The 18,737-nt window shown below is 46.1% G+C and overlaps 1 long non-coding RNA gene across 1 annotated transcript in view; it reads left to right on the top strand.

Moving 5' to 3' along the window:
• Window positions 1-18,277, top strand: part of LOC138188725 (uncharacterized) — a 181,420-nt gene extending 163,143 nt beyond the window's left edge. Inside the window, exon 3 of the long non-coding RNA XR_011175635.1 lies at window positions 18,265-18,277. This is a non-coding gene — a long non-coding RNA (uncharacterized LOC138188725). The remainder of the gene's footprint in view (window positions 1-18,264) is intronic.
• The last annotated feature ends 460 nt before the right edge of the window (window positions 18,278-18,737 follow it).

Below are 18,737 nucleotides of genomic sequence, written 5' to 3' on the forward strand. Positions count from 1 at the left end.
GGATAGGGCGATCGGGGAATCGTCGTGGCATAGCTGGGATCGCAGAAACACCGGGCCGCTGCCGACAACTTCGTTCGACCTTGACTCTTGAGGAACTTAGCCTGGTCAGAGCTGGGTCCGACCTCGCGCCAAGCCACCGCCGCAATTTTGAGATTCGTTGATAGGAATCGGGCTAGTCGCGATATAAAACCATCTGCCAGCGTGCGGATTTCCCGAATACTTGCACAGATCACGTCGATTCTTCGCGTTCGTGCTCAACTACAAGCGCGCAGCTCGCGTTTTACGGCAGCTTCGTGCGACGTAAAATTCTCGCGCGATTGTGGCACCTCGGAGATTTTCGTATTACGCTTGACGTGGTGATACGGATGGTTTGGTTTTAGATTTTAGTTTCTATCGGTTTCTAATCTGTCAACCGGTGAACGTCGCCCTGCTGTCTGCCCACGAAACGTCCTGCAACGGGCACGTTTCGTCGTTTACTTGACCGTGCGAGATATTTCGTCTCGCAGGGTTGACAGGTTAATAGTCGACTTGGTAATCGAACTGGTAGCGTAATTCGTTCCAGCTTTTAAGGAGATCGCGAGCGTCGGTCAGGCAGACTGTAGTATTCGAATAAATAGTTTCAGCTAATTTAACGTGCTCTTTTACCACTCGTTTTCTCCTCCTAAATTTGCCACAGTGGCGAACGTCGAAACGTCGTAGGGACGAGTGACGCGAGAGGCAAAATTAATTCTTACTTCTGGCCCTTGTCTCGTTCGCAATTTTAATTCTACGATCGCAGAATTTAAATAGCAAACACAGAGATACATACGGCATGCGAATACAAACGTATTACGTTTAGGAAATGTCGATTTTCCTCGATATTGATATTAAAGATGTTCGTTAAACGTAGAATATATCGTGAGATATATTTACCGCTTAGTAGAAGAATTGCGCTAGGAGATAGGAGGCGAAGACTTATTGCAGCGTGTACTGCTACAGTTCATGCGGAAGTGAAAAGAAGCGCACGAGCTTCGGTAATTCATCGACTGCAACGCTACATCGAAATAGATCGGTGGCAGTTGCGGCACTTCTTGCGATGTAGCAATCCAATCTTTTACTTCCCTATTAAATATGGAACGATTTTTATAGCGGAAAACACCGGTCCATCTATCGATTACCTGAATATGTTAATCTTACAAACCGACACCGAGCGATATTCTAAGAAAACGTGAGATTTTCTCTCGCGATCCTTCAACACGACAAACATAATCAGCCAATGTCAATCGGAACACCAAATATTCTTTCTGTGCGACGAAATTCCTCGCGATACTCACGATTGTTCGAACGCTACGCTACCGAAAACGTTGGTGCGTGGAGATTTGATAAATTAACGTCGTTCCGTGCGCTTAGAAGCGTGGAAGGTCGACATCGACCAAAGTTGTCCTCTTTACGTAAGAATCGTGGCTCTTCTGCACGTCCAATGTCCACTGTCGATTCGTGAGAGCGCGTGAGACGGTCAAAACGCATCGTAATGCCGCTTTCATTGAAAGATCGTGGCGGAAACCGAGAGAAGCAACGGAAACTCGCGAGGCAAGACATTAATCGTCGGCACATATCTGCCTACCGATGCACAGCCACACCTCCGATCTCTTTCTCTCTGTCTGTGCTCGTGGCTTAGCGAACCGTGTCGCTGCCACCTTCTCTCTCTCTCTCGCTACCTTCCTTTCCTTTTCTTCGTCTCTTTTTCTCTTCTTCCTTTCCGTTTCGTTCTTTTTTCTTTCAAAAAATCGCGCCGGTCTCCGAGTCGACGACGCGATTGGCCGGCCTGGCAAAACGAGGATAAAGAAAAGGAGCGGTGTGGCGCGAGCGACAGAGGCGGAGAACGACGGCTGGCACACTTAGCCGGCCACTGTGAGTCACACGCAGTGTGTTGAATCGGTGGGCCAGAAACGAACGAGAGAGGCGGTCGACACACTTCGCCGAGAGAGCAATCGGCAACGCGTCCGCCATAAGGCACTCCCATCGTAAAACACGCTCTATCTCTGCTCGCTCCTCTCCTTCTTTTTCTCTTCCTTTTTTCAATTTCGCGTGCTGCTTCAGTGAGTCGGCCAGTTTCCAGTGCCCGGTTTCTTTCGACCGCCGCTCCTCGAATTTTCTCTCCGGGATCGACGCGCGAACGGCGCGTGCATCCTCCGCGCTACACGCGCACATCTGCTTAGTCGGCTGGTTCTTTGCTTCCCTCGCCGTGGTTATTCTCCCTAGACACGGTGTTTCTTCTTATTTCTTTTAGGGGAAGTCCCCTCATCCAGCTCGCTTCGCCTCTCTGCATCCTACGTACACTGTCATTTTCCTTTTTCAACCAGTTGGCTGTTTTTCACCAGCATAGTCTTTACGAGGCACTGGCAATCTTCTTCAGTTACCACCAGACCTGTCACTGATACAATTAAAAAGTAATACAGTCGTTTCGTCGCGCTCTGATCTTATTTCCTAACAGCCACACGTACTCCGTCTTTGACGAGTATACTCGTCGTCGTTTACCTTTTGCCACGCATTTTAGCTCACGTTTTAGGCACACGCTGCTCGAAGAGCCGCAACGGCCAACTGGTGTTAATCTTTGCGCTCGAGAGACGACTCTGGGTCAGCTCGAAGCATCGGTGCCAACGCAGCTTCATGAACGTATTCCTAAGCTCGCGAAGCGTCGAACCATACGCTTCAAATGGCTGTAAGATTTTCTCTCGAATTAGTCCGCGTCTTCGGCGTCAGCCTGAGCTTTATAGGAATCTCTCTTTCTCAAATTGGTCGAGCCCTATCAGTCCGGAATTTGCCAACGAAGTCGTTTCAGACGAACACGAGTGGAGGAGGATGGTTAGTCGCGTGCAACTCACACTGGTGACACCGACGTGCGAAGTGAACTACTAAGACGATGGCAAATGCTAAGGAAGCTGCGGATAGCAAAACCATAGTCAATCAAACGATCAACATGCCTGCACTACAGTCCTCGAACATGGTTCGCCTTATCGGAGGCGCAATTCGAGGCAGCGGACGTCGCGATCGACAAAATGAAGTTCGTGAGCCTCGCCAAATGTCTCGAAGGTCGGCACCTACGACAAATCGACGAATCCCCCAGCCGCGGGACGATACGAGAAGCTGAAAGGTGAGCTTACTCGCATACCAACCGATTCAGACAGTGCACAGGTGAAAAGATTGGTGGAAAGCTTAAGAGATGGACGACTGGAAGTCGTCTCGATCCTATCAGGATCTTAAAAAACTCGCCAGTCCTTCTACACCAGACGACTTCATCCTCTGCAATGACCAACAATCCTCTACAGATCTTTCATTGTCATAAACGAGGAAATTTCGTTTATTCGTACTATGTATATGAGATATGTGTAATTTTATGCGATAGATTAGGTCGTAGTAGTGATACTTGTGTGTAAATATCAGTGTGCGGAAGTATGCGTGGGCGCGGCGTCTGGGAAACAAATGAATGTGAACTGTACAGTCGGTTAACGGCCGGGTATGGAAGAAAGTGCTGAGACGCGTGCAAGTGGTAATCCATGAATATCTTTGCGATCCTTCAGCAAATAAATATATAACTATTCTAGTATGAATTCTAAGTATAAACTTGGTATTCCTACACCATTATTTCGGGTATTAAGCCATTTGCATCGTGGCCCTACTTCAAAGGACTGGTCGCAGTAAGTGACATCCGAATTCTTCATGGAATTTATCGAAAATTCACTGTTCATTGACTGGTAGATAATGTTACTTCGCAAACATCGCTTCTGACAGAGGGGAAAAGTAAAAATTGTTTACTTAAGAGAAAATTATTTAGATAAAAATGGAAATAAAATAAAGCAGTCGCAGTCAACATTTGAGATCCAAAATTCTCAACACATACTCGACGATAAAGAGAAGGAAAACTGCATTCGACGCGTGAACATAGGAAAACTATTAAAATATGCAATACGTATGCAGTCAAGCAATGCATGAAACAGGCGACGAGTCTCGAGTTGTTGGCAGGTCCAGAAGGAAAAGCTTCGAACGTAAAGGGTTAATCCTTTTTCCTCAGCAACGGTCACCGATCATAGAGGTTAAAGCGTGCCAAACGCAGCTTGACTTCGGTGTTGCTATTCGTCGTTGACGAGTGAAGAAGCAATTATTACTGTACGTAATAATTCCTGAAGAGACTACGAACCCGCCGGGATTCGAATCCGGTGCCTCTTGGTGGCAGCCGGACCCTACGGGACCTGTCAGATAGCGGAAAAAGTTGCTGCGGCGTTTTACTGGAATCGGTGGAATAATACCGAGTTTCGGTTAGTAATTTGTTAATGCACCGCTTTAGTATCAGCTGTTTCTCGATTACAAAAATTGTACACCCAATATATAGACTATAAGTGCCATAAACACAAGTACCTCTATAAAAAGAAGTAGTAAAATTGTCCTTTTTTCATCCATAAAGGGCATAAAATACGGGGCGTAAAAAAGAAATCAAAGCCCTGTTGCGTTGTAATTTACCGACTGATAATATCATCGAATTGTTCAGTTATAATGTACTGACCTTAAGTTATGAAATTTGACGATTTTACAAGTTGCTGTCAAACGAGATAATCGAGCGACACGTACCTCGAAAATCTTCCCTCTAAAGCTTCCTTTGCCTTGCTTTCTCTTGCTCGGCGTTTTATTATCTTACGAGAGGATTTATTGATATTGAGACTTGTAATTGTTGAAATATCACACGCTTCGCTCGCTAGAAGCTGCAGATTCGCAGTGACGAGTTAACGATTTCGATGATACTCGAACCTAGAGAGACCTAAAGACGATGCTAGACGAGAAGAGAAGGAGCAAAACGTGGCTTTGCAGTTTCTAAAATACACAAACTTTGTCCAACTGATCCAGCGGCGGAGAAGTGACGGCATTCACTGCCACTGACATGTGTCGGTCGCTGACAAGTACGTAAATATGGCCACTGATACAACGCAAGTGCTGCACACATCTATGACCAAACAACGACTAGTCCAATTGTTTTGTAAGTTTACGAAAAACCCTCGAACGTGGACGCCACTCTAAATAAATAAATTGGTAATGAAAGCTCGGGTTCTTGCACTTGTTTCACGAATCCCGTCTGTTCAATTCTCAAGCACGCGGCTGCACAATGACAGCGAGCAAATTCGGCAATACAATTTGAACACCGTAAACCACGGTCTGATAGAAAGATTTTAAAGAAACAAAAATCGTCTCGTCGTACGGTGCTTACGTCCCACCTACGACACGAAATTTTGCTTGGTTCATATAACGTTATACGAATAAGAAGGGAACACTGGAAAGAGGAGGAAGAAAGGGGATGCAGATTATGCAGAAAAGGAGAGGAAGACTTAAAGCATGTAACAGAGGAATGCGAAATAACAGGAGGAGCGAGGAGCATGGCAGAGGTGCTAGAGGAGACTGGAGAAGGACTGGCAGAGCTAATATAAGAAATGTAAAATGTAAAAAGGAAGTCGTTCAAAGCCGAAAGACACGGACTAAACGGATAATAATAAATAAATAATAATAAGAAACAAAAGTCTGTCCAAGCGAACACGCGTGTTGGTTTCCCGAAGCAAGACCCTGGGTCGCTGGGTCCCATAATGAGAACCGGCGGTTAAATTGAGTTTTGCAAGTTAATTTGCGAGATAATGTTCGAATTGCGAAAGAAAAGTCTATATAACTTGCAAATTGACTGTGCAGTTCGCCCACGCTGCGGATTAAATGGGAAATGTCATTTTGGTGAACGGTAGCGCTGGCGTGTAAAATCGCTGAGAGTGATTTATCATAGCGATCGTTGAATCACGATATCACGGCCGTGATCCGACTTCATTGGCGGCCGTGACCGTCATTTTTTATCTCGAGCGGATTTGCTCGTTGCCACGTTAATTTTTAATGCCGCGTCGCTGGCGCCAATTTCACCGCGCCTCCGTCCAACAACAACAACAACTTCTCGCCCAACTTCCCTGCGCCACGTTCCCGTCTCCGTCTGCCGCGTTCTCCTATTTTTCTTCCGACTTCCTCCTTTCCTCTCGCTTCTTTTTTCCACCGCCAGAGAGATGCCCTTTGTCTATTTGCCGATTCAATGCCACCGGCAGCAGGTGGGCTCGCTTGATAGATGGCGCGTTGTTGGAATCTCCGGTGTCGCACACACACGCGCACGCGGCCGCGTGCACCGACGAACGCGCTGCCACGTACACGAGCGAAAACGAGCTCTGGGTCAAGATCGGCCGAGTACGTAAATCAACTTTCCACTTCCAGCGTACTTCCTCGTGCGCTACGTCGCGCGGCCACCTCCGCCCGCCCCTTCGCCCTCTTTCGTCCTTTTTCCGCCCCCTTCTGCCCCGCCGTGCTCTCGCTCTCTCCGCCGCCTTTGTTTTCGGAAGCCCTCCCCCACTCGCCGCCGCTCCAGCCACCGGAGGTCTCTGTACGCTTTGGCACAGACGCAATTCCCCCGTGTTTCAACGACCGACCACAGCTCCAGCTCTTTTTAACGCGCGCCGGATATCGAGCAATTGCGAGCCACGCGCTCTCCGTCGCCAGCTTCGGCTCCATGCCTCTCGTTGCACTCTCGCGCTAATTTCTCGCGCCTCTCCCGAAACGAAGCCGCGAGTTTCGCGCGTCAAGTTGGCGCCAAGTTTGTCTCGCCGAGCACAAGCGCAGCTACGAACCGCGCGTGACGGCGAAGCTGCTGTCGAGGAAGCCGCTTCCTGGCGTAGTCTTCCGCTCGAACTCGACGGTGTTCGCCAGCCGTCGAAGGATCGAACGTCCGCGGGCCAGGGACACAGCGCGTCGCCAAAAGAAATTCTGCAGGCGCGCTGCGAGCGAGTACGACGGAAGACGCTAAACGAAAGCTAGTCGGCTGAGCCAGCTTGCCAGTGGCAGTCTGCTGGAAATGGAAGCGGCTGGTGATTTGCGGAAAAGCGGGAAACCGTGCAGGCATCGGTTAGCGAAAGAAGAGACTCGCGTCAGCTCGAAAGCATCGGCGATCCGCTGGCGAAATTTCTTACGAACTCGCGATCCCTTCGGTCTCGTTCTGGCCAAGCTATGAGCTTCGTACGAGATATACAGAGAGCGGTGAATAATTATAAATTGTAAATTATATAAATTTGCAAGGTATAATCGTGAAACAAGCCATTTTCGAACAAATCGTTCGTGCAGTTTCACGTTCTACCAACGCGAGACTAAACTGACGATACGACGAGCGAAGACTTTTCTTCCTTTCGAGTCCGAAAAGGACGAAATTTCCTGTCAAAATCGTGAAATATGTAGGTGCACGAGACGCGGCTAAAAAACGAGACAAAGATTTCGGTTCTGAGAAATCGGCAATTCCGCTGTTGCATCAGGAATAATAAATACAGCTCGAAACATACGAGGAATCTGAGAAATGTGCTGCATTAATGAAAACAAACATGCTGGATAAATCGCTGTTTCATAGCATTAATGATTTATGTAAAATTATTCACGCTGTTTACTAATGTGCTCTCATAACAGCTATCCATCTAGTTATAAAGATTCATTGGTCGTAACGAGTTATTTAACGTTATTTTATGCCGATAGCTACGTAATTTACTATGTCGCTGTTTCCTATTTTTTTACTACGAATTCTCAGCGAACTTTGCAAGCTTCTACTCGCTCCGTGTAGCGCTATAAATATCGCGATCGCAATAGGAATTACTTATCCCGGTTATAAGTAGGGAAAAGATGTTACACAAGCACGTGTCGTGCATTAAATAATACTAACAAGTATAGAACGTAGAAAGGGACCGGCAATGAACTTGCTACGATAGAAAGCAAGAGTAGCTATTATGCTTCGACCTGTAAGATCGCCTGATGTCACGCCACTACGCTTTTACGCGTTGGCAAGTTGGAAAGAAAAAACAACAAGTACCGAACAAGAATCCGATATGAAAAATTCATCGCGTATCTCTTTCTCTACCGTTTCGTCTATTTGCAACTTTGTTTCCGCCTGCACGTTCCAATTTCCCCTCTGCTTTATCCGACGATTTCTAATTTCTCCGTAACGTCGGTGTAGGAAAATACAATCGAAGGGATAAATTTAAGCAAGTGGCAGCTTAGCCAGTTTTCTTGTACTTGAAAATTAAGTCGATTATCCGCTTGTTATAATACAGGGTGGGTTGGTAACTGGTGGTAGGCGAAAAAAGAAGTGGAAAATATAGAATAACAATTTTTCGTCCGGGGCTTCGTTTCCGAGAAAATCGACTTTGAATTTTGGCTCGGTACGCGTGCGCTTTGTCGCGTCTCGTTATAACGGATCTCACTGTAGATCGTTGTCTCGATTGACGTTATTTTCTTAATCTTTAAAATTTCTAAATTTTTGAATTTTTATTCTATATTTTCGGCTTCTTTTTTCGCGTAGAACCACCCCCTTTCCACCACCCTGTATAATTATTATAACAATAATCGCAAGTCTCGCTTTGTACTCGCTTCGCAGCTTCTTCGCGATGCCTCTGTATTTATATAACGTCTTTTCTCGTATCCGTAACACATTCGTGACGCCTGAACACTCCACATAGCATGCATCTAATTTCATCTTAACGTAACTTACGATCTAGTTACTGCGAGACATTTTACGCCTACCAACATTAGGCTAACAAAAAGATCAGTCGACTGTGCGTCACCTTCATGCAGCAATAAATTTCATTAACGTTAGGTTACGTCGATGTTTTCGCTACGCGTAGCGCAGCGCTAAAAGCGCAATATCGTAAAAATGTGGCGACGATACGGCAATCGTAATAAAGTTTGCCCTATGACAGTCATAAAAATACGTACGTCTGACTAGATTTATCACAGTCACTCGCGTCTAATTTCATCTTAACGTAATTTACGAAACAGTCACTCCGCTTTATGCAACAAGAAACTTCATTAGCATCCGCGTACGTCCATGTTCTTGCGTTTATACATTTCAAAATGTAAAGCAGACGAATGCCGTGAAATTTCCAATCGCGGCTACTCTACAGGGCCACTCGAATAATCTGCCACTCGGTTCTTACGGTACACCGATCTTGAGAAGACTACGCAAAACGTAGTTTGAACGATTCAACTACCATTGATCATCGAACACTGTCGCTTGTCCGACAGTTTACTCGCTGCCAAGCGTTCGCCACCGAACGTACAGAGCGCGAGTGAGAAATACAACGCGCTCAACGAATAATTTATTTCCCAACGTTTTTCCCAAACTCTAGCCAAGGCGATGAAAAACGAAGAAAAATGAAGACACAGAGGAAGCTCTAGCAAAACGTCGGTCTGCACCGTTTTGCACTTCGACGAGAATCGGCCTAAATCCTACGATCTTCGCGAAATATAGGACGCTGAAAAAGCGTGCGTAATAAAAAGCTGCCGATAATAACAATAATAATAAAGCCGGAGCCGGCGCGAGTAAACGTTACTTTACGGCAGAAACAATTTGTCAGGAAGCGCGAGCCGCTGCCAGAGGCATCATCATCAGGTTACCCAGGTATTTATTAAAAAACGTTGGCCGCTGACGGCGCGTGGGCACGGGAGGAAGGCCGCGGGGCAAGCGCCTCCGTGCGAGTAATTTTTCACGCGTACACACATAATCGATGCACATGCGTGGAGGGCGGCCCGGCTGCGGAACAGACGACGCCACGCTTGCGCCGGCATCTTCCAAATAGCTCGAGCCACTTTGGCTCGGTGTAACGTAGCGGCACGACGAAAACGTCGGATACGTTCCGCTTGCACGGGATGCCCTATTTGGAGGCTGATTTGCGAGCCAGCGATCCGCCGTCGAACACGCTCACGCGGAACAAACCTTCTTTTCGTCTTTGCGCGTCGCGCGGCTCGATCGCGCTTAACGCACGCTCGTAAACGAAATTCGAAAATCGTCCGTACGATCAGCCTGCGTAACGTGGTGTTGGCTTGTTGGCTCGTGTTAGCTTTCGTTTCACGAGAGAATCATAGACGAATCATGTTTCTTTGTTTTATATCATTTTATCGAATGGCGCACTTTGTCCCATCGGTTGACAATTCGCTTTGTTACGATCGAACGAAGCAACACGAAACGGAAGATCTTGCTTCCTTCCGAAGCGAAAGAAAGCTTTTCGAAGCTCGGCTTAACTGCTGCTTCGCCGTTAGCCCGACCAGGTTCGGTTTCCATTGTACAATTTCATCGAGAAACGAATTTAATTGCATCAGATTGAGAAACATGGAAGGCATGGAAGTTGGCGCGTTATCTTGGAATTAAAAAATCGCGCTAATCGATATGGAAGATAAAAATCCGCTGGAACAGATAGAGCAGCCTTTCGATCGTAAGATCGCCGGCAATTTTCAAGCGGACTCGCGTTGTTCAAAATCGTTCGATTTCCCCTAATAAAATCCTTTCTGCGCACCTTCCGCCGTTCGCGAATTCGAGGCTACGCCGTGGCAAACGACCACGACACCGTGCAACGACGAAACAGGCGTAGAATTATCGCGATCGACGAACGAACACAGTCGAAAATTATCGAAATTTCCAGCTACGTTGAAGCTGCCATATGGCGCAGCTGGTGTCAAATTGGAATACGAAGAGCGCTGCACTCGGTAGAAGATTTGAGAACTGTTTTTCCTGGCTTCAGCTGGAATTAGCAAATTTTACACCGCGAAACTATTGCCGCGTTAGGTCGGTTGACTAATGTACTTTGAAAAGAGTAACTTGAACCGCTGAAAATGTGCTTAAGGAACGGCGCACATCTGGAGTTTCCAGACTCGATTTCGAGGGTACGTTGTAGTACTGGAAGTACGGCATTCTTGCCATTATTGCGAAACCGGCAAAGCACGTAAATTTCATTGAAAATTCGGTGCAGCGAGCAGCTTGACTGGAAACCGAGAGATAAATTAATCGGAAAAGAAAATCGCGATGTGGACGTTGCGTTAACGCAACAACGATGCTTCTCCGCTGGTCCAAAAGCTACGAAGGTACGTGGAACGCGCGCTATATGAAAAATATGTAAAACAGCTGAAATACACAGGGTGGTTGGTAACTGGTGGTACAAGCGGAAATGGGGTGATTCTACGCGAAAAAAGAAGTGGAAAATGTAGAATAACAATTTTTCGTTCGAGGCTTTGTTTTCGAGAAAATCGACTTTGAATTCTAGCTCGGTATGCGTGCACTTTATCGCGTCTCGTTATGGCGGATCTCACTGTAGATCGTTGTCTCGATTGACGTTATTTTTTTAATTTTTAAATTTTTAAATTTTTGAATTTTTGAATTGTTAAATTTTTGAATTTTTGAATTGTTAAATTTTTTAATTTTTGAATTGTTAAATTTTTGAATTTTTGAATTGTTAAATTTTTGAATTTTTGAATTGTTAAATTTTTGAATTTTTGAATTGTCAAATTTTTGAATTTTTGAATTGTCAAATTTTTGAATTTTTGAATTGTCAAATTTTTGAATTTTTGAATTGTTAAATTTTTGAATTTTTGAATTGTCAAATTTTTAAATTTTTATTCTATATTTCCTACTTCTTTTTTCGCGTAGAATCTGCCCCTTTCCGCTTGTACCACCAGTTACCAACCACCCTGTATATAAATCTCGTTATGACGTTTAACAGCTTTAACAGCTTGTTCCGTTGTGCTTGTAAAGATATAAATTTGCATAAACATCGCGGATCTACAAACGTCTTGGTTGCTTGGTTATTAATAGATCGTGCATATTTATGCGAATTTATATCTCTGCCAACACTTAACATTGTCCCAAAGAAATGGAACTTACGCGGGGGTTTGTTCTATCTACACAGTCGGAGATAAAAAGAAGTGGACAATTTGTAGAAATATTAATCCCAATTGTTTACTGATTAACCTACGCGCTGCTAGGATATACAACAGGTAAAGCTCAAACGTGACACGCTAGTAATAATTTGACAAACTTCGTTGGTACCTGCTACCTGTACCTGTGCATTAATTTTGCTCCCCGACAGTAGATAAACTCGATCGTAATCATTAGGTTAATTGCAGCAAACGAGTAATGCAAATTTTTCAATGCAGCCTCGAGTTTACTTAACAGAGAATAAGTTTGTTCGATCAAGCGGTATTTATTTATTATTTTTATCGTTTATTTGCGATCCGTGTCTGCCGGCTTTCGATGACTTCCGATTACATCTCCATTAATAGTATCTTATCTTATCTTATCTACTAGTCGCACCACGAAACCTATCTTCCTGTTCTTGTAACTCCACTAAATTAGAATGAAAACGAAAAGTAAACTCACCGTTCGACTCGACCTGCATCTAAACACGTTAAACGTAAACATATGTCACACCTGTTCTCCGTCATATTCCACTGTTCCAACGTTCTAACGTATCCATAACGATTAATCAACGTATCGAAAACTGTTAAAACTGTAAAACAGGCGATCGACGGATTCCGTCAGAGGAAAAATGTCGCGTGTTCGAAAGAAGACGCAGCGATCGCAGGACGCTGACAAAGGAGAACGTTCAGTGGAATGGATCCGATTCTACGACAAAAGGCGTCATAACGAGTCTCATTTGGGAATGTTGCGATCGATGCGACACGCTTTATCCTACACTCGTCTTTTAATTAGCGAACGACACTGAAAATTCACCTGGCGATTGGATCTTGTCGAAAGACGCAGCGTTTTGCCACGACGAGGTGGCATCGGTCGGCTCCAAGTTATACAAAGCAACGACAGCTACGTAGCTCGACGGAATAATTTGCTCTACTTCTTTCGCCAAACTCCGACAAATTTCTGACGATCACGCGGCTCATCGATAGCCTCACGCTGCATATGTCACGTTCAGCAGAAGGACTATCTTTCGGTAAATGCGTCCGCGTCTGTTGACTGTGAGCGCGGCGCGTGTTGTATATTTGTATCGCAAAAATAAAGTCACAAAGATCACAAAGATAGGAAAGAAAGTTTATGCGTGTGGAATCGATGCAAATTGATGGAGAAGAAAATCGATCGAAATGGCCACTTGCGATTAGCGGGCGAGGTAGACGAACGACGAGTAGCTTGCTGCAACCACTCGCTCCAGACGAATTTCCGGTTGCAGCGAGAAACTCGTGACTATTCGTTCGCACGCGATTTTCGCGATAAACGCGCCAACAGCCACAACTTAACCATCCGCGCTTCGATCACTTACCTACGCGCACATGCATCGCGTTCGCCAGCGGATACGAAGGAACACGCGCGGAACATGGAAATAAGCGCCTTCTAATCCTTATCATCCGCTGGCCCAGTTCCGGAAGCGGCTTACGTTGCCGTTACGGAAAGCCAGAGGCGGGCCAGGATCCGCGCGTCAATTATCCGGGCCAGGCGCACGTGCGCGCGTGTACCAACAGCAGAACGAAACGAGAAGAACACGTCGGACGTAGACGAGGATCGATGCTGCGACGCGTCGTTGGATCCAGTTTGCGACGATGGTTGGACGAGCACGAGGCGATGCTCGAGCGCGTCGATCGCGCCAGAGGGAAAAGGAAACAAAAGCGCGTGGGCGTACGAAAAGCAAAACAACGGGCAGCTGAATGTCGCGGCAGCGGATGGGGCGGGGGACGTGGGTGGTTGGCGCTAGTATGCCGCCGCGGGGGAGGGTTGAGGGCGAGGAAAAGCAGATTCAACAAGTAGAGGCGACAGCTGCTGATGAGACCGGCCGAGAGTGGCCACACTTTTATCTCCTCATTTCACGCGTACGCGAGCTCCTCTCTCTTTGTCGATGCTTGTACAGGCCGCTGCAAAATACCCGCGGATGCTTGTTACGCGTTGCATCGCTGCTTTGTCTATTCTTTATCGCGACATTGCTCGTAGCTCGTCGACAATTTGCCAATTATTGCTGCGATTGCTTCGCGTTTTATCTCAACACTGCTCGGCTTAGGTTCACGCGTAGGTAATTAGGATTGAGCGCAAGGTTTGTTCAAGGTTTGTTTGAACGAATCGAGGGATCTGCTTCCTCCCTTACTCGTACTCTTTTCGAGGACCTTTCGCCACCTCTGGGCGTGGAATTGCTTCACTCGCTTGCGAGCAAGGGACAGCCCATTTTCGCCGTCTTCCAAAGAAGGCAAAGTCTTATCGTTCAGGTAGTTCCGTAACGAGCGGAACGAGCGATAATCTGAACTCACGAGACCGGCAGAATGCGGTAAATGGGGTACAACATCCCGTCCAAAGTGGAACGGACCAATTTTTGTCGTCTGACGATTGTCTCAGTGAACCGTGTTCCAAGTACCACCAAAGCGACAAGAAACGAGCACTTCGCAAAATGTTTCCTTCACATTCTACGGTTCACTGACAGCTAATCACGCGAAGTTGCGTTCAGTGTAAATAAAAAAAATCTTTTTCTATATTCTCAACTTCTTTTTTCACCCAGAATTACACCTTTCCCCTTGTACCAGCAGTTACCAACCACCCTGTATATCGATCACTATGCTTCGTTCGATTCTGCGTAGAGCTCGGTAAAAATCAGTTTCGCGTCAGAGGCAATTGCATTAATTAACAATCGCCTGTAATTAGTATCATAAGAGACGTAGACTCGAAGAAGCCTCTGGTCTAAAATTTACGTTTCTCAAGTTGCTCCAAACACCGACACCTGTATGAAATCAACGTACAAGTATCTGTCATATATTTTGTGACACCCTGTACAGGTTGTACGTGTGCTCATCTCGCGTGTACCTCACCCTCTCACCTTTGCATTCGTAATGTAATCTAATGGACTGTAGCTGCGTGGGTGTGTGCGTGGTGACATCGTGCAACGTGTACAGAATCGTGCGCGTTTATTGGCAAGCGTGGCGACTGTATCGAGATTGCGACTCGAAGGCGGTTCGATACAACGTAAAGTCTTTCTGTTTAAGTTTTGACCGTTAGGCGGATGAGTTGTGTCGAGATTGTGGGAGGTTCGAGCGAATGGAAGAGCAGAGAGAAACTAGGGGAGATTGAATTTAATGAAACACGCGTCTGGTGTGGGACGATGGTGGTGTGCAGGTTTAGATCGGTCGCTGGGGGTTGCGCGGATGATATCGACATATTAAACCACGTCGATGGATTAACCGATCGTTAAAACGGTCGATTCTATTTTTCTCCCAATTCGCTACGACTAATCGCGTTTGAAACCGCGTCGCGCGATAATTCGTGCGATTGAATATCAAACACGGTGTAATAAAGGGGATTCTTATCGCGAGACTGTTGTTTAACTTTAACAAAAGTGTAAGAAAAGTGAGAAAAGGAAGCACGACGGATCCTTTTGAAACGCCGAAGCAACTGCAAAATCTCAACCTACGTTTTAGCGACAGCTGCTGAATACCCAAGAAGAGTAGCATGGCTGGCAAACGTCGTGAAACACCGTCAAAAAGAAGCACGACGAGTCTGCTTCGAAAGCTAAATCAACCGCAAAATCTCAACAAAGTTGAAGTGACAAATTTCACAAAGCGGACCTAACCTAACCCGAAGCTCGATCCATCCTCGAAGCGGATCAAGTGTTAATTGGTCGCGTGGAAGAACGAGTCGAGGAATAAGAAGGTGATAAGGCGATAAAGATGAGAAGTGGAAGATAAGGAGCGCAGGGGGTGGATCATATCGGTCGCATTAAATTCTTGGAGAATCCTCAACAAAGCTAAATCCACGAGTCTCACAAAGCAAACCAGACCCAAGTCGAACCTCCATTCACCCTTCAACCGGATCAAACGGTAATTGCTGGCGCGGAAGAGGAAATGGAAAAGTAGAAACGTGACAAGACAACGATGTGGACGAAGAACGAAGGATCACATCAATGGACGGCTCGCATGAACGTCTTCGGCAAGCCTCGACAAACTTAAAGGCGCGAGTTTCACAAAGCAAACCTAACCTAACCGAAAACTAATCCGTGCCTAACCTATCGGACCGCTCGAACCGCATCGAATGCTAATTGCTGGCGCGCAAGAAGAAATGGAAAAGTAGAAACGTGATAAGACGCCGATGTGGACGAAGAACGAAGGATAACTGGCGCGAGCGGAGGATCATATCAATGGACAGCTCGCATGAACGTCTTCGACAAGCCTCGACAAACTTAAAGGCGCGAGTTTCACAAAGCAAACCTAACCTAACCGAAAGCTAATCCGTGCCTAACCTATCGGGCCGCTCGAACCGCATCGAATGCTAATTGCTGGCGCGGAAGAAGGAATGGAAAAGTGGGAAGGCGATAAGACGCGGCGATAAAGAGGAAGAGTGGAGCGTAACGAGCGCAGTCGAAGGATCATATTCACAGACAGCTCGCATTAACTTCTTCGAGAATCCGCAAGAAACACATTACCCGTGACATGATCCGATACAGAGAGGGCATGAATATTCACCGACGTGCACACGCGCACATACGCGTCTCTGTTAACACGCGCGCGTGTTCTGTTACCGCTCGCGCGTATATTCCCATGTGCGCACACATGTCCCTGATAATCCATCCGGGCATACGTCCATAGATACGCACACGTACATAATGCAACATAGTACACCGCGTGTGTACAGGGGCGCACATTCACCTGTGCCGCCGTATATATCCGCGATTATTGGGGTGAACGTGAGCGACCGCGCGCGCGCTCCAGTTTAATCCACCCAGACACGCGTCACAGGATATATACGCGGCGATATAATATGGCCGGGATGAGTAGAATCGCGCACAGGTGTGTGCATGAGGCCGTATGTTGCTCGTCTAGGCTACGTCCAGATGCAACTTGACAAAGATTCTCACAATTAGAAACGTTTGTACGGGGAATTTTTACGCCTTTCTACTTGTACGCACGCAGCTTCCAAAAGCTCGGTTTCACCTGCCACAAATTACAACCAGTACGTTACACTGCATGTATCTGCTCGGATAGTTCTACTTCTTTCTCCTTGGCCCGTCAACCAGTCGCTTCTTCGCTGCGAGCTTTCGTAGTTGCGCGAGATTCGTGTAACCGAAGTTGGTATCGACCACTCAACTTCAATTTTCACATTCGTTCGTTTCAATTTCAATTACATTCATTTTTATGCGTTTACACCTTTACGCGGACAGCTCGGAATGTGCAAGTTGTATGGAGAAATTTGTTTCGTTCGTTGAAGATCGTAACCGGTCGTTTCAATCGGACGTTTGCTTTGTCGTTTCGCGTATTTTCGCATATCGTGGGTGGCTTTAACGAGCAAGTTTCGTAATCGAAAAGCTAAAGAAGAATTAATTTATCGATAGCTTGCGCATGTTTTACATGTACACTTTGGCGAACGCGAATAAAAAGTAGAGATTAGACAGTGATTTGTTTTCCGTATTAAGGATGCTTAAAAAATGAAGCGAAGTAACGAAAGATATTTCGTCGTTCTTGTTCCCTACACTTGCATGCTAATTATAATCAAACTTACGCGCCGTGCAATCAATTTTCCGCCGCCTAAAAAATGCTTCACGACAGACGACGAGATGGGACGTGGAAATGAAAACGACGTGTTCGACAATCGGTCAAAAATTTTCGTACATGCGTCGTATACTATCGATAGATATGCTCAAGGATAATAACAAATAAGCAGCTATAACGACGTAGAATTAGCTTTGTCCATAGGTTTCGCGTATATTTTGTGCAAAACAGCACCGCGTATTTGCCTAATATTTCGCTGTTCGCAGAGTGACAATAGTAATTTTAAACTAAATAGTATGTATCTCGTAGGAATTATGGAAACGAGGGTATCTTATTTGCATGCCTGTTACTCCATAATGCGTATACAGTACCAATAACACGTCGACTACGCTAAAAAGTATCCGAGAACCGTATCATTTTCCCCGTCCCAGCTGAAAAAAAGAAAAAGAAAAGATAAAAAGGAAGAGCGAGCAATTTCACCGAAACAAGCTGAATCACCTTGAGCGTGTCTCGATCAGGTTGATTCCCCTGCGAACTTGGAAAAACAATTGAAAAGCTGCGCGGGTAGAAGCGTTGGCAACGTGAGCGTACGTCGCTGCACACGGTTGCACACGTGGAAGGATAACGCAACCGATTGGTGCACACGCCGATTATACGTGGCGACATAATGTAACGAGGAGACGCGAAGCGTCGCGTTGCGGTGCGCTGCAACGAGTTGCAGCGTGTTGCACGCGGACGTAGCGGCAGCCGCGTGCCTGGTGCATAGGAGAGAAGTGACGCCGGTGGAAAAGTTGGAATGCGACCGAGCGGGCAGCCTTGAGCTGGCCAGTAGTGCGAGTCAACCTGCCGTGTGCCTGAAGCCGGGTTCACACGTACTCGAATCGCACAACGGCCGGCCCTTTAGGAAATCGCGGTCATGCAGGCCGAAGGAAACGTTTCTCCTCGCAGGGATCGACGTTCCTTCTCGTTACGTGCTAACGGTGTTCTTGAGACTAGTTCTTTTTTCTAATTTCGCGTTCAAGGCGTTTAGAAATGTCGGAAATGTCCGTTGAACGCGTTTACGGCGCCTGGAAATATCCCGAAGATTTTTTCAACGCGTTTACAGCACCTGGAAATATTTCGGGGATTCGTTTAGCGCGTTTAGGGAAGCTGGAAATATTTTAATGATATTTTTTCGCGCATTTAGAAAAGCTGGAAATATTCCGAAGATTTTTACACGCGTTTGCAGCACCTGGAAATATTTCGAGGATTTGTTTAGCGCGTTTAGAGAAGCTGGAAGTACATTAAAGATCTTTTTAGCACATTTAGAGAAGCTGGAAATATTTCGAGGATTTGTTTAGCGCGTTTAGAGAAGCTGAAAATATTTAATAAATTTGTTTAGCGCACTTAGAGCACCTGGAAATATTTCAAAGATTTGTTTA

Source organism: Bombus flavifrons, chromosome 17, assembly GCF_040668555.2.
Source record: "Bombus flavifrons isolate JBK064 chromosome 17, iyBomFlav1_principal, whole genome shotgun sequence".
Lineage (NCBI taxonomy): Eukaryota > Metazoa > Arthropoda > Insecta > Hymenoptera > Apidae > Bombus > Bombus flavifrons.